The sequence below is a fragment of the Aethalodelphis obliquidens genome, unplaced genomic scaffold (assembly GCF_003676395.1).
Source record: "Aethalodelphis obliquidens isolate GAN/ISIS:26980383/991018 unplaced genomic scaffold, ASM367639v1 scaffold69, whole genome shotgun sequence".
NCBI lineage: Eukaryota > Metazoa > Chordata > Mammalia > Artiodactyla > Delphinidae > Aethalodelphis > Aethalodelphis obliquidens.
The window spans coordinates 9,321,540-9,337,038 of NW_020838013.1; the positions used below are offsets into that span (position 1 = coordinate 9,321,540).

Sequence of the window (15,499 nt, forward strand, 5' to 3'; positions counted from 1 at the left end):
GCTGAAAGAAAAGAACTCTGAACTTTATTTGATATTTGAGCCGATAGTTGCTCCAACTCGAGGGCATTAAAGGACCCTCGGGGTCGGGGGTCCTGGGAGAGCTCGCCGCAGACGTGTGGGTGCTGAGAGCCCGCGTGAGGGGTGGGGGTTGTGACGCCCCGGAAGCACTCACCACCATCCTGGACACCGCAGCCAAATGCAAGGAAGAGCTAGACTCACGTGAGCTGCAGTTGGAACTCCAGACCCTTGAGCATCGCGGCCAGCGGGCCGCTTGGGGCACCTCCACCCGTGGCCGGGCTGTGCTGCCCTAGGGGCCCTCACCCAGCACCACCCCCGGACACCCGACGGGCTCTGGGCAGTGGCTGGAGATGCCCCCGGCACAGCCACCCGGGGGAAGCGACAGAGGAGACAGCCGTCCCCCACCCCACCGAGCGCCGGCCCTCAGGTTCAAAGGTGCAGTCGGCACTGGCCCTCCCGGCGAGCCTCTGTCGGGCCTCTCAGTAGAATATGGCAACGCTTCACCGCCAGAAGGACGGGCAGAAGACCCCGCCCCTGGGTAAACTTCCGTGGTCTGGCGCTTGGCCCATCTCTGACCAACAGGCCAAAGGGCCCTGAAATGCCTGCGGTTTGGCCAAGAGCTGCTGCTTGGGGGCTGGGTTTGTGTGAGCCCTGATTTCGCAGATGGGAGGCCGCTGTGAACACTGGTGTCCTTACAGGACGCCTCCCCCGAGACCCCTGTCCAGGCGTTATTCGCAGGAAGAGTCCTGAAAGCTGACACTAAGTAGGGAGCACCCGGGGCCCACTTTGCGGGGTTCCCCCTGCAAGTTCTCCGTGTGGGGCCCCATCCTCAAGCAGAGGCGGTAGAGGGTAGCCCAGGCAGTGCTGGGGGGCGGGCGGCATCCAGGCTCCCTGGGGTGGGGTCTGGCCGGGCACTAGAGGCACGGCCTGCCCTGCAGCCTGGCCCAGAGCCACTGTCCCCCGAGCAGGAAGTGGGAAGATGACCGGCTCGCTCACTGCCCTGGAGATGCTGGGGAACGGCTGCTTCCTGGTCCTCGGGGCAGCCCAGGGACAGCCGAGAAGAGAGGACACCGCTGGCCCCATGCCACCGGTGGGGGGCAGGCCTCCGATGCCAGGTGGCAACGCCCCCGATCTCCCTGGGGCCTTGTTAACAGGCCTGCTGACGCCGAGGACGTTGGGGATGGAAAATGCCCAGCTACCCCCCCGCCAGCCCATAGCACAGGAGGAGGTGGCCTGGCTGCAAGGCCTGGGTACCCGTTTCTCAGCCACGTGGTGCAAGGACGGCCGCGGGTCCCAGCTCTGCGCGGGCGGGTGGCATCCCAACCACGGGAAGAGCGGGAAATCAGGGCTCGGAAGCACTTCCAGCCAGGACAGAGCAGGCGTTTTCTGTGGCATGACCGGGCCGAGAGGGGAGCTGGGGAGGCCCTGGCCTTGTCCCCAGGGCCCCCTCCCTCGCCCAGCCCAACCAGGGTCTCCTGGGGATCAGCGTGGTGAGGTGCTGCCTACCCCAGCTGCGTGACCCCCAGGGTTGCTGGCCCACCATGGCAGGTTTTGCCGTCTGTTAAATGAAGTGATAGTCAACCCCCCACACACACCAAGATTGTCCCCTAGAGGAAGCTGCTTCACCCTCGGCCGGGATCACTGAGCCAATGACACCTCCCCTGTCACTCCCCGAGCTTGGCAGGGGGTGGACTCTCAGGGGGAACGCCAACAGGTGATGGCCTGAAAGCCCTATGTCCTCTCTGAGCGCCCATCCTGTCCACCTGGGTCCTCCCTCCGTGTAGCCGCAGGGTTGATCAGGGTGTGTTTCCTGGGGTGACTGGAGCAACATTGTTCGTTGTTTTTTGTCTTCAGTCCTGAGGCTGGAATCCCAGATCCAGGTGTGGGCAGGGCTGGGTCCTCCTGAGGCCTCTCTCCTCGGCGTGTAGATGGCCGTCTCCTCACTGTGTCCTCACGGGGTCGTCCCTCTGTGTGTGTCTGTGTCCTGACCTCCTCCTCTTATAAGGACACCAGTCACACTGGGGCAGGGCCCACCCTCGTGACCTCATTTTACTTTCCACCTTTTTAAAGAACTCATCTCCAAATAGTCACAATCTGGGGTGCTGGGGGTCAGAACCCCTATGTATGAATTTGGGGGACACAGTTCAGCCCACGACAACCTATAAGAACAAAAGGAGAGAGAGTGATCAAAACTCACTGCACAGGGAGAAAATCCCCGGTTCCTTTCAGGGACCGGCAGGCAGGTGGGGTTCAGGGAGCGGCCAGCAGAACCCTAAACAGACAGGATCTGATTTGATGCCATCAGCAAACCCTGGCGGAACTTCTCCTGAGGGTCCGAGGGCACCATGAGGCTCTCAGAGCCCGGTGACATCCGTGGGGCCCTGCTCTGGCCTCCTGGTCGCAGGCTGTGGGCTCGGCCTGGCTGGCTTGGGCAGGGAGGGACTGACCACACCACTGACGACCTCAGCAGCCTGAGACCCGGGACGCCCTCCCCCCACCGCAGCACGTTCCCTGTGCTCCTGCCGCGGCCCCAGGGGCTGCGCTGGACGTTGCAGGGCCCACTCACCAGCTCCCATCCTCCCACCAGGAAAGATTTCAAACGTACCATCGAGAAGAGACGGACACGTGGGCACCGTGTACCCGCCATCCAGCTTCAACTAACATTAGCTCCTTGACCTTTGTGCTTCAGATATGTTTTCCATCGAGAAATAAAATATTACGGACAGAACCGGGTGCCTCTCCCCACCCACCCCCTCCCCAGAAGTGGCCACAATCCTGAACTCCATGGTTCTCAGGAGTTTTTATAGTTTCACCATGTTTGTAAATGAGCAAGTTGTAAAGCAGGGATGACGCGTGAATCCCCAGGGATGGAATCAGGGTCTGCGTGAGCCTGCTGTGGCTCCGGTTCCTGCAGGTTTAGTGGCCGTGTTGCATTCTGGGGAAGGGTGGGGGTCTCACTCCTGGAGAGGGCTGTGACACCCGGCTGGGCCAGCGGCGGGACGGCCCAGGCAGAAGCGCCGGCGGGCTGACGCAGCTTCTCTCGCGCTTCCAGGATCCCTGTGGCCAAGCTTCTTGGCTTGCTGCTTACTTTCGTCATCTGTGCCTGAAAGGAGGTGAGCTGCCCTCTGCCCCCTGGACTCTCCGTCTAGGCCGTGGGTGGGCTCAGCCTCCCCCGTCCTCCCCTTCCCCTTCCTTCTCCTCCCCTCACCCCATGAGGGTCCAGCAGGTGGTGGACATCACGGGCATTCCTTAGCTCTTTGGACACTGGTCCTCATGAGTCATCCTCACGGAAGCTTCCTTCCCTCTTTGGCCTGTATTTTCACTTTGTTAGGTTATCTCTTTGCAAACAGGATATTATCAAGTGTCTCCATTGCAACATCGACGGCTTGGGATTTTACTGACTTGGTTAAGAAACCCTCCCCTCCCCTGAGGTCATAAACATCACGCCTTTAATTTCTCCTGAAAGTTTAAAAGTTTTGCTTTTCACATCTAGCTATTTAAGCCACTTGGTATCTGATCTTAGTTTGGGGCGTGAGGTGGAGACCTCATTCCTACTTCCCCACTGAGAGAACGCTGTCCCAGCAGCTTCTACTGAAGGTCCCCCCTCCCCGCATATGAGGAGTCCCTCCCACCACAGTCACTGTCCTGGCGTGTGGTCTGTTCCACCTGCCCGCTTGCCTATCCCTGAGCAAGCCCACTCTGCTCTGTGAGAAGAGACCAGCCTTCCCACCTCGTGCTTCTTTGAAAACTCTCAGCTCTTCTTAGATCTTTGGTCTCACATGGGCTGTTTGAGCAGCCTGACAAGTCCATGAAAAACTCTACTGGGATCATGAAAGGCATTTTGTTAGGTTTATACAGCTGCTTGCCAAGAAATGGTTTTATTTTTCAAAATTGAATCTTATCATTCGTGAGCAGGGCATCTCTCTCCATTTAATAAGTTCTTCCTATTTGCCTTCCAGTAATTATAGTAATTTTCTCTTAATAGCCTGGGACATATTCTGTTTGACTTATTCTTAGGAATCTGTGTGGGTTTGTGGCTGTGTTAATTATTATTTTTTCTACTTGGTTTTTACTGGCATAAATAAATGCTACTGGTTTTGTGTACTTGTTTTCATTAACCTTGTATCCAACAATGTTACTGAGTTCTGATTGGCTTTTCCATCTTGATAATCCCAGTATCTTTAAATCAGGACAGTTTTATTTTTTTCCAATCCTGATACTTTTTTTTTTTTCTTGTTTTGTTGCTTTGGCAAGAACTTCTAGACCCCATAGATTGATGGTAAAAGAATATGAAAAAGAATATATATGTATAACTGGGTCACTTTACTGTATAGCATAAATTAACACAACATTGTAAATCAACTATACATCAATAAATTTTTTTTAAAAAAGAAAGTACTCATTGTAGACAGCCTCCGCGTCCCCTGACTTTCATGGAATGACCTAAAGCTCTAGCACTAAATCTGACGTTTGCTGCTGCTTTTTGATTGACACCCACTAACAGATGAGGAATGTTTCCTTCCAGTCTTAGTTTGCTTTAAAAAAAAATGAAGACAAGCTGTTTGCTTTCATGGGGTGCTTTTTCTGCATCTCTTAATGGTTTTTCTCCTTTAATCTGTCCATGGAAATCGCCAAACGTTGCTGGCTCCCCTCCTGTTGGCAAAGCCACATCTCACATCCCAGCCCTGGCAGCTGGGATGACCCAGGTGACCCTCTGTTCTGAGGGTTTAGACATCGGGCAAGAGGCTCCGTGTGACAGACGTGATCTCTGAGATGACAGCTGCTCCATCACTTGAGGTCCTGGAGAGAAGATGGGAGCAGAGCACCAGTCCAGGGTGCCTGGAAACCTCTGCTGTCACAGGCCACCAAGATCTGGGGGCTCTTGTTCCTGCAGCACAGCAGAGCTATCCTGACTGAGACGTTACGTCAGTAGATCTTCTGCTGTTGAACGATACTTGACTTGCTGGGTAAGCCTCCTTGCTCACGGTTTCTGGGATCTTAGGGGAGCTTCATACACAGCCCTCCCCACCTGAAGTCTCGAACCAATTGAAAAGAAGGAAGGGGAGCTGGCGCGTGCAGGACAAAGCCTCGTTGCGTAAATTATAAATTCTTGGCCGGAGACCATGGATCGCGCTTGTGGGTAAGTCGGCTTCCTTACTCTGACCCCTCGAGTTAAACAGACAACCCTCCAATGGCCGGCCCTGACAAGCCCCCTCCTTGGAGAAGCAAAGGAGAACAGGTCAGGCCCGGGAGGAAGGAAGAGAAGAGAGGAGGGGTGCTCACGCCCCGTTTCTCTTTTCGGGTGTGGATTAAGCCTTTAAGCCACTGCGCTCTCCCCGAGATGGAGGACGTAAAGGACAAAGGGGCAGGAACAGAAGGACCAGCTCCTCATGGAAAGAGATGTGGCCGCAGAGAGAAAGGCAAGCCCCACAAGGACTAATACATGCTTCAGGGCGTCTGCAATTTCCTTTCCTGGGGCTGCTTTTGAGAGATTTTTGTATCACCGTTATCCTAGTTTCAGAAATGAGAGGCCTCAGCCTCCCACTTTTTCTGCCTTCTGGGAAAGTCTGTGTGACACGATGTGGTCCAAGGCCCAGCTCTTCACACCCCTGTATCCCATCCTCACCGATCTGGGCTTGCTGTGTCCATGGTAGTTATAGCCACTGGAAGAGCAGTAAATCCAACACATGTGGAGGCACGAAAAGAGCTTGTGCCCCCGGGTCTCTCGTGCCTCTTGAGAACGGGGACCGCCATGGGAATAGCCACCTTCTTCTGGAGAAGGAGCGACTCATGGATACAGGTGCCAGTGACCCAAGCTACTCCGACCACGTCCAGTCCTGCAGACCCACCAGCTGACAGCAGACACGTGACAAGCAGCCTGATAACTTTTAGTAACTATGTGCAGTCATGTACTCACCACCAAAATCAAGTTGGAGGAACTCAGAAAGCTTATTTGTGCCGTTTTGCAGCTGGTCCCTTTCCACATCCTTGGTCCCAGGAAATCACCGCTGTGCTCTCCATTCCCCCCAGTTTTGTCATTTTTAGAATTCTGTGGTACAAAATCCTGCAGTCCTTTACACCTGACTGCTTTCAATTAACACAATGCTTTTGATACTTATCCCAGTTGCATACAGCGATACTTGTCCATTTTCATTGGAGAGCAGTATCTCAACATACGGCTATATTGGGTTGGCCCAAAAGTTCGTTCGGGTTTTTCATGGTATAGAAACCCAAACGAACTTTTTGGCCAAGCCAATATTTCCATTTGTCTATCCATTCAGCAGTGGACGGGCAAGTACATCACTTCTCGTTTTCAGAAATCTTGAATGATGGTGCCTCAAACATTCACATACGTCTTCTTCAACCATGTGGTTTCTTTTGTCCTGGGTAAACATCTACGAGGGAAACCGGTGAGTCACATAGTAAGTATACATTTAACTTGGTAACGTTTTGTTTTCCAAAAGGCTGTACAATTTCACATTCCTTCCAGCAGCATCTGAGAGTTCCAGTTACTCCATGTTCTTGCCAACATTTTGTATTGTCCGTGTGTGAAGACCGACACACCTTTGTAGTTTGTGCATTGATTGGAGGACCAGTAACGCTGAACGTCCTACTGGCCGATCCTATATCATATTTTGTGACGGATCCTATAAATCTTTTGCCTATTTTTAATTGAGTTAACTTATTTTTATTGAGTTGTAAGAGTTTTTTTATATATTCTGGATGTAAGTTCCTTTTCAGACATATGTTTTGCAAAAATTTGGTAACCATGTCTTTCAAAAAGCAAAAGATTTTAATCTTAATAAAGTCTATTTTATTGGTTTTTTTCTTCTATATTTTGTGTTTTTTATGTCTGGTTTGAGAAATCTTTGCCTATTCCAATGTCATAAATATTTTCTTCTGTATTTCTCCTATAAATTTAATAGTTCTTGCTCTTGCACTTAGGTTATATTTGTATATGGTGTTGGCTAAGGGTCAAGGTTTATTTCTTTTCCACACAGATAGACATTTGGCATTATTTGTTAAAAAAGACTACCTTTATCCTATTAATTACCTTTGTGTTTTTGTTTTTGTTTGCGGTACGCGGGCGTCTCACTGTCATGGCCTCTCCCGTTGCGGAGCACAGGCTCCGGACGCGCAGGCTCAGCGACCATGGCTCACGGGCCCAGCCGCTCCGCGGCATGTGGGATCTTCCCGGACCGGGGCACGAACCCATGTCCCCTGCATCGGCAGGCGGAGTCTCAACCACTGCGCCACCATTCTTGGACTCTCTGTCTTGCTGCATTGATCTGTATGTCTATCTTTATGCCAATAGAACACTATTATTATATAGGCTATATCTTTATAATAATATAATTAATATAATATAAATAATAAATAATATAAAACTGTATTTATACAACATTTTCCTGCAATCAGGTAATGCTAGCCCTCCAACTTTGTTCTTCAGAATTGTTTTGACTATACCAGATTGCCTTTCCATATGAATTTTAAATCATCTTGTCAATTTCTTCAACAAAGCCTGTTGGGGCTTTGATTGGTATTGCATTGAATCTTTAGATAAATTTGGGAAGGGCAGCCATGCTCCCGATATTAAATCCTCCACCATGAGCATGGTATAGTTTTCCATTTACTTCAGCCTTTATGTTTTGCTTTGTACTGTTTTGTAGTTTTTACTGTGCACATCTCATACAACTTTTGTTAAATCTATTCCTAAGTATTTTATTTATGATGCTATTGTAAATTGAGCTGTTTTCTTTAATTTCATTTCTAATTGTGCATTTATACTATATAGAAATGCCATTGGTTTTTGTACATTGCCTTATATCCTGCAATGTTGATAAATTCACTTATTCTTTCTAGTAGATATTTTGTAGGTTCCTTAGGGTTATCGCCATACATAAATATATCATCTGCAAATATAAACATCTTTATAAAATATACCATTCAGATCTTTCCAACCTGAACATCTTTCATTTCTTTTACTTGTCTTATTGCACTGGCAAGGGCCTCTAGTTCAATGCTAAACAGAGGTGGTGAGAGCACACAGACTACTCTCCTACCTGATCTTGGAATAGGCTTTAATCTCTGAGTGTGATGTTAGCTTCAGGTTTTTGTAAATGTCCCCAATCAGGTTGAAGATGTTCTCTTTTTTTCCTAGCTCTCTGAGAGTTTTTATCATTAAAGTGTTGTGATTTTTTTCAAACATTTTTTCTGCATATAATATGATCATTTGTTTTTCTCCTTTATTTTATGAACATGGGGAATTACACTGATTGATTTTCATATGTTAGACCAATCTTGCGTTCTTGGGGTAAACCTCACTTGGTATTAGCCTGTGTACGTATTGTTGGATTTGACTTGCTAATATTTTGTTATGGATTTTTGCTCCTATTTTCATGAGAAGAATTGATCTGTGATTTGCTTTACTTATGATATCTTTGGTTCTGTAATCAACATAAATACTAGCCCCATAAAATGAGTGGAGAAGTATCCCCTCCTTCTTTATTTCCTGAAAGAATTTATGTAAGATCAATATTGTTTTTTCTTTAAATACCTGATAGAACTCACCAGTGAAACCACCTGAACCTGAACTTTGTGGAAAAGTTTTTGAGTTTTAGTTTTCTAGAATCAACATAGGGCTGTTCAAGTTTTCAATTTCTTCTTGAACAAAGTTTGTTAACTTGTTTCCTTCAAGACATTTGTCTACTTAATCTAAATTATCAAATGTATTAGCATAAAGTAGCTCATAATACTCCCTTACTATCCTTTTAATGTCTGTAGGATTTGTAGTTATGTCCCTTTTTAATCTTGATATTAATCATTCATGTCTTTGCTCTTTTTTTCATGATCCACTAGAGATTTGTCAGTTTTATTTTTAATCTCTTCAAAGAGCCAGTTTTCTGTTTCATTGACAATCTCCATTGGATTTTTGGTTTTGTTGTTTGTTTTGTTTTAAATTTTGTTTATTTATGCTCTTTCTTATTTGCTTCTTTCTATTTGCTTTGAGCTTCCTTTTCACTAATACAAACATTAAATGCATAAAAGTCCATCTAAGACATGCTTTAGCTACATTTCACAATTTTTGATAGGGTTTGTTTTCATCTGTATTCTATTTTAAATATTTCCTAATTTCTTGTGGCCTCCTCTGTCATTCATGAGTTAGTTAGAAGTATGTCTTAATTTCTAAATATTTGGAATTTTCCAGATATCTCTCTCTCCGTTGTTGATTTTTAGTTCAATTCCATGTGTCCCATGTGTGTAACATACTTTGTATGATTTTTACTGTTTTAAACATGTTTCCTTTTGTTTTGTGACTGGAGTACGGCCCATCTTTGTGAACAGTCCACGTGCACTTAAAAAGAACGTGCTTTCTGCTGTGTCAGGTGGAATATTCTATGTCAATCAGGCTCGTTTCCAGTTTAAGACACCGGGAAGTGTTTCCCTGGAAAGAGAAGCGAAGAGACAGCCATGGAGGGACTTGGGGTCCCCTGAGAAGGGAGCAGCCCTCCCCGGACCCCCTCCCTACTTGCCCAGAGCTGCCTCTCAGAGAAGGTTCTTTTCTGGAGTTCCAGCTGGAAAGCCAGGAACTGGTATATTAAGACTATTCAGAGCACTGTCTGTTGAAGGAGGGCCTCAGCATTGACGGCCCTCAGCATTGACGTCCCGCTTTGGGGAAGGGAAAACCCCAGGACCATTTCGATTGCAGGCGCAGTTTCAACACACTCCCACAAAGGAAGTAAAGTCACAAGATTTATTACCTACGGGCCCCAGAAACAAGGGGCGGCTGGTGCGCAGGGTCGTCTGTCCCAGGTCACAGTTGAGCATCTAGTACTCACAAGGCTGTTGGGGCAGAGGTCACTAACTCTCACAGGCTCAGCTCTGAGTGGTCTTTTTAAAAGTGCCCCGGATGAGCAGGGAGGCCTGGGGCGGGCGAGTCCGCCAGGAGACTCAGCCCTTGGCTGCTGGCAGGCGGCCTTGCTGGCTCCTCAAAGGCAGTGGCTCTGCCTGGGACAAGGCCCACGTGTCTGGGGCAAAGCGCCTTGGTTCGTTTGTTCACTTCCTTCATTCCATGAACCTTGTCGAAGGAAAACCCCACTCCTGCGAGTACTGCCCCCCCCCATGCCCACCCAGGGGCCCAGTGAACTTCCAACTCAGGAGAGCTCAGGGGCCAGAATCTCTGCAGCCCAGACACCTGTCGGGGAGGACAGAGAAGGCTGGGCCGCTCGTCCCCAAGGTACTGTGACCCTGTGCCTGGAGCCCAAAAGGGACACACAGCCCTGTGACGGCCTGTGGCCACAAGGTTCCCGCTCTGCCCCCACTTTGGCCATGGTGACATGACTGTGCCTCCTTTGTGTGCTAACTTTTCCCATTACTACCTCGATATTCCCACTGATTTCCTTTCCTGTTAATGTCTTCCACTTTAAAATACTGTATTGAGAGCAGTTTCCTAAGTTACCCCGAATCCTATTCAGAACAAGCATGCTTCCCGAAGTTGGGATGGAGGGGAAACAGGCACGGTTGGGGAAGGCTTCTGCTCCAGAAGTGTGTGGATGTGAAGCAGCCCTGCTCCACAGCAACTGGTTTTGTCCTGCTACAGTTTAAAATTGAGGCATACTTGACATAACAAATGCACAGACTTTAAGTGTGTGGTTTGAGGGGTCATGACCAATGTCAACACGTGTGTAACCATCCCAGCCAAGGCAGAGGTGAACATAAAAGATTTCTATCCTCAGTGGTTTTTTTTTTTTTTTTTTTTGGTCGCACTGTGCAGCTTGCGGGATCCTAGTTCCCCGACCAGGGACTGAACCTGGGCCCCAGACAGTGAAAGAGAGCAGTCCTAACTGCTGGACCACCAGGGAATTCCCACATCTTCAGTGATTTCTGAAAAGAATTTCTGCTGTTAGAATGCGTGCTCGTGGTAGAACACGCCGATTGTGCAGAGAAATCCAGGGCAGGATGTGACAGGGTCCCCTCCACGCAGCTCCCAGATAGAGGCTCCCCGCCTGCCTGGCGGCATCCCACCACCCAGACAGCCACTGCTCGCATTTCGGTGTATTTTCTTCTGTTTTTTGTCCATGCACCTATATACATATGTTAAAAAATTTTTTCTATGCATACGTTTTTGCATATGACATCGGATCAAATTTAGTATTTAAAAACTTACCGTAGGGCTTCCCTGGTGGCGCAGTGGTTGAGAGTCCGCCTGCCGATGCAGGGGACGCGGGTTTGTGCCCCGGTCTGTCAGGATCCCACGTGCCGCAGAGCGGCTGGGCCCGTGAGCCATGGCCGCTGAGCCTGCGCGTCCGGAGCCTGTGCTCCTCAACGGGAGAGGCCACGACAGTGAGAGGCCCGCGTACCGCAAAAAAAAAAAAAAAAAAAAACTTACTGTAGAACAAGCATTTCCTATATTGTAAAATATTCTGTAAATACGACTTTTGAGAGGCCTTTGGGGTTTACTTTGTGATATTTGGTTCAGCTAGCGTCGTTGTGATAAAGAGGTGATGTTAGAGAGATAATAAATAAATAAATAAATAAATAAAAGGTGCCCCGGGAGGGACTTCCCTGGCGGTCCAGTGGTAAAGAATCTGCCTTCCAATGCAGGGGACGTGGGTTCGATCCCTGGTTGGGGGACTAAGATCCCACATGCCGTGGAACAACTAAGCCCACGTGCCACGGGAGAGGCTGCGTGCCGCCAAGTACAGAGCCCACGCACCACAACTAGAGAGAGAAAACCCTGCATGCCACAACTAGAGAGAAGCCCGAGCATCACAACGAAAGATCCCGCATTCCTCAACCAAGACCCGATGCAGCACCCCCCAAATAATTAATTAAATACATAAATATTTAAAAATAAGTAAATAAAATAAAAGGTGCCCTGGGGAAAGCAAGGTGGGAACTCGTGATGGAAATCCTAAGTCTGGTCCTTATCTAATGTCCAGGCTCTGGGTGTGCGCAGGGCTATCACACCATGGGAGGCCCGGGCAGCATCTCAGAACGAGGCTGTGTTCTCACCACTGGGGTCTCCACCGCAGCCCTGCGATCGAGGGCCAGGCTGTGGGCCCAGGGCTCCCCTCACCGGTGGAGCCCCACAGAGCCCGAGAAGTGTTGCCCCAGGGTTGACAACCTGCGATCCCGCAGGGTGCCTAGGAGACCCCATCCCTCCCGGGCCCCAGCAGGGGTCTTGGCTCTGCGGCCTTCCCTTGTGGTGGGGGGCAAGTGTCTGGGGGCGAGCGTAGCCTCTGGAAGGCCTGGGTAGCAGCAAGCCAGGCACTACCTGTCGGTTGTTATGGTCACAATCCCGCTGTGAAGTGAGGACCTGAAGGGGCACAGCAGGCACAGAGTGGCCTGCACAGCTGGAGCCCGAGTGGGCACCATGGCCATGGGCACCGCTAAAGGCCACGCTGCAGGCCCGCCACCCCAGACAGCGTGGGCCAGCCGGCATCCAGGGGTCGAGCATAGCTGAGCTGCAGTGCCATGAGGCCTGGTGGGAACCTGTGGGCCCTGCCCTGGGGCCCGTCCAGCATCAGTGAGCTCGAGGGAACGGCGGGGGGTGGGGGGGGTCACCTGCTGGGGTGGGGCGGGGGGGAAGGCAGCATGCAGCAGAAGGACCCATGGCCTGGTCAACTCTGCCTCGGGGTCCACTTGGTGGCCTTGGGAGCCCCTTGCCCTCCAGGCCTGTTTTCCTACTGAAAACAGGGTTGGAGTGAACCCTGTGTCAGGGCCCTTGTAGCGTGAGGGTCCACGGGGGGCAGCAGGAGAAACAGGCACTTAGCCAACAGTGAGGTGTTTTACTCTTACATAGCCTCCTGGCCAGGGGCAGAGGTGGGCAGGCTGCGGGAAGCGGGGAGGAGCTGTGACGACCCAGGGCGGGTGGGGCAGCATGGAGAGGGGCAGTTACTTTGTCCCAAGCCTGGCCCTGTTCCCACGGCACCCAAGACAGTGGCGGAGACCTTGTAGCCCAGCTTCCAGGTCCCCGGGGCAGGGCCGCCCACCTGGCTGACCTGGTCCTTGTCTCCTGTGCCCTGGGGGCACCCCAGACAGGGGACAGCCCACCATGGGCCGTGGGAGAAGCAGATGGCCGTGGCTCCAGGGGCGTACCCCTAGGGAGTCCTAGGAGGACACAGCTCTGGGTGGTGAGCCCGGTGAGGAGGAAGAGAGAGCAGCTGGAGAGGGGAGGGGGCTGCAGGCTGCCCGCCCTCCTCCCTCCCTGTCCCCCATCCTGACCCTCCAACGCCTCTGTGACCTGGGTGGGCCGTGTGCAGGGGGAGGGGGCAGGCTGTCCGGACAGGGACGCACCTGTTCTGCCAAGTCCCCATTTACAGAAGGTGTCCCCCGGGCCACCCAGGTGGTTGGGAACATCTGCTGCCTCTGCCCTGGCACAGCGGTGCCTGAGAGCCTGGGGGGGCAGAGGCGGTGGAGGCAGGTGGAGGCCTCTCTGCCTCTGGTCAGAGGAGAGATCGGCCCCAGAGGCGTCAGTGGAAAGGGGAGCTCAGCCCAGAGACCCAGACCAGGAGAGGGGCCGCGGACTGGGGAGCAGGGAACCACCTGGCGTCCGGGCTTTGCATCCATCGGCGGTGTGGGCCCGGCCTGGGGTCTCCATGGGGACCCCTCCCCAGCTAGAAACCAGGTCTGGGGCAGGCGGGGAGCACCTGTGGAGCAGCCCCAGGGCCTGGGGTCTCCGCAGGATCGGAAGGCTGAAGTGGGAGAGGGGCTGGGCTGGGAGCGCGGAGGGAGGGGCAGGGCCCAGGCGGTTGCTCTCTGAGCAGAGGGCCGGGTTGCCACCCACCGTACAGGTGTCCGGCAGACAGCAGAGCCCTCAGAGCCCGCATCTAAACAGGGGGGTGGGGCAGGAACCGTTGGCCTGACGGAAGCGAAACAATGAATCGGTACCTACCCCCCGGCCCCCCCGCCCCCGCCTGGGTCTTCGTGGGCCTGGGGTCGTGCGCAGAGGCTGGCGTGTGGATGGTTCCTCTGCTCACGCGCTCCCTGGTTCACTCGTCCGCGAGCGCTCGACGTGTGGGCTGGGCGGGAGGCGCCCGCGGGTTCCTCTCGGGGGACAGGGCCGCGGCCGCCCGCCATCCGCCAATGATTTTGTCGAGCTATTTTTTCTAATATTTATTTATTTATTTGGCTGCGCCGGGTCTTAGCTGCAACATTCGGACTCAGCTGCGGTGCGTGGGCTCTAGTTCCCTGACCAGGGATGGGACCCGGGCCCCCTGCCCTGGGAATGCAGAGTCTTAGCCACCACTGGACCACCAGGGAAGTCCCTGTCAAACTATTTTTAAGCCAAAAACCTCTTTCCAAGCAAAACTTCATGGAAACTCCGTGTCCAAGAGAAAAAAGCCAGGGCTGTTCTGCTTAAATCAGCGGGCCTGGGGGCACAACCCGCCTTTGCCCACCCCTGGTCACCCGGGAACCCCCGTTTCACAGCTGTGAGGCCAGGGCTAGTGGGGCAGCAGTGGGGACCTGGGAGGCCAAGGAGGTTGCTGGCCAGAGCCTGACACCACCCCCCGACCCAGCGCCGGCCCCAGCGCCCTCCCCCCGGGCCTGTCCTACAGGTCTCGCGGCCGGGGCTGGAGCTGCCGGGCCTGGGGCTCGGGTCCAGGTCCAGGCAACAGGCCACACACTGAGTGAATGGAGCTCACAGCCTTCATGGCCCAGGAGGGACAGAGGAACAGCTGAGAGCCTGGGGTGGGCTCAGTGACCGCTTACCAGCAGGGCTGGCTCTGAGGCACCCAGGACCCCACGTGGCCACAAAGCAGGGGTGGGCAACCCCTCTGTCCCCTTAACAAATCTGCTTTAGGAGGGGACTTGGTGACTCCAAGTCCATCCCAGGCCAACTGACCACCGAGGAGTCCACGGGCTGGGCCAGGTGCAGTATGAGCTCCTGAAGTCACCAGGAGCCCGGGATCCAGGGTGGTACTGCTGTGCTGGGGTGTCCTGACCTGGTGTCAGGTGGGGGTCAGGTGGGGGAGGGGGTCAGGTGGCTGAGGGGAGGGCAGTGGCAGGAGGCGGTGGGTGGAGGGGAGGTAGGGGGCCTGGGTCCGCCCTGTGCAAGCACGGCTGGGCCCTGGGCAGCTTCATCCAGCACCCATGAGCCAGGTGTAAATGTGGCCGACAGGTATCAGGTGTAAATGTGACAGCAGACTGTACCTGGGCCCCGGGGGGAGAGTGCCCTCCCCTTAGGTCTCCAAGGATGCTCACAGGTTGGATTACTACACCTGGGGGTCCTCAGCCCAGGAACCCAGGGCCCCCACTCCCCCACCACCTGGTCAGAGAGAAGCAACTGCTCCCCTCCCAACCCCGTGGGTCTCCACGGCTGCCAGCCTCGCTCTATGGTAAAAGGACCAGAGGGTCCCTTCCCTAGAATTACCATTCTGGTATCTCAGCCAGCGCACAGAGCAGGTCCCCAGACACACGTGGGCGTGTAGACACGTGGACACACGCACGCACACAGGGCCGCTTCCTGGCCTGGTCC

General features: G+C 52.7%; 1 long non-coding RNA gene across 2 annotated transcripts; it reads right to left on the bottom strand.

Moving 5' to 3' along the window:
* Window positions 1-1,362: 1,362 nt before the first annotated feature.
* On the bottom strand, window positions 1,363-15,487 carry LOC113611543 (uncharacterized). 2 transcript variants are annotated; one of them, XR_003429500.1, is made up of 4 exons: window positions 15,477-15,487; window positions 9,682-9,687; window positions 2,624-3,052; window positions 1,363-2,177 (listed from the first exon to the last, which is right to left on the bottom strand). It is a non-coding gene; the product is annotated as an uncharacterized LOC113611543 (long non-coding RNA). The 2 variants fall into 2 exon arrangements; XR_003429499.1 differs by lacking the exons at window positions 9,682-9,687; window positions 15,477-15,487 and having other exon boundaries at window positions 2,624-3,209.
* Window positions 15,488-15,499: the final 12 nt, after the last annotated feature.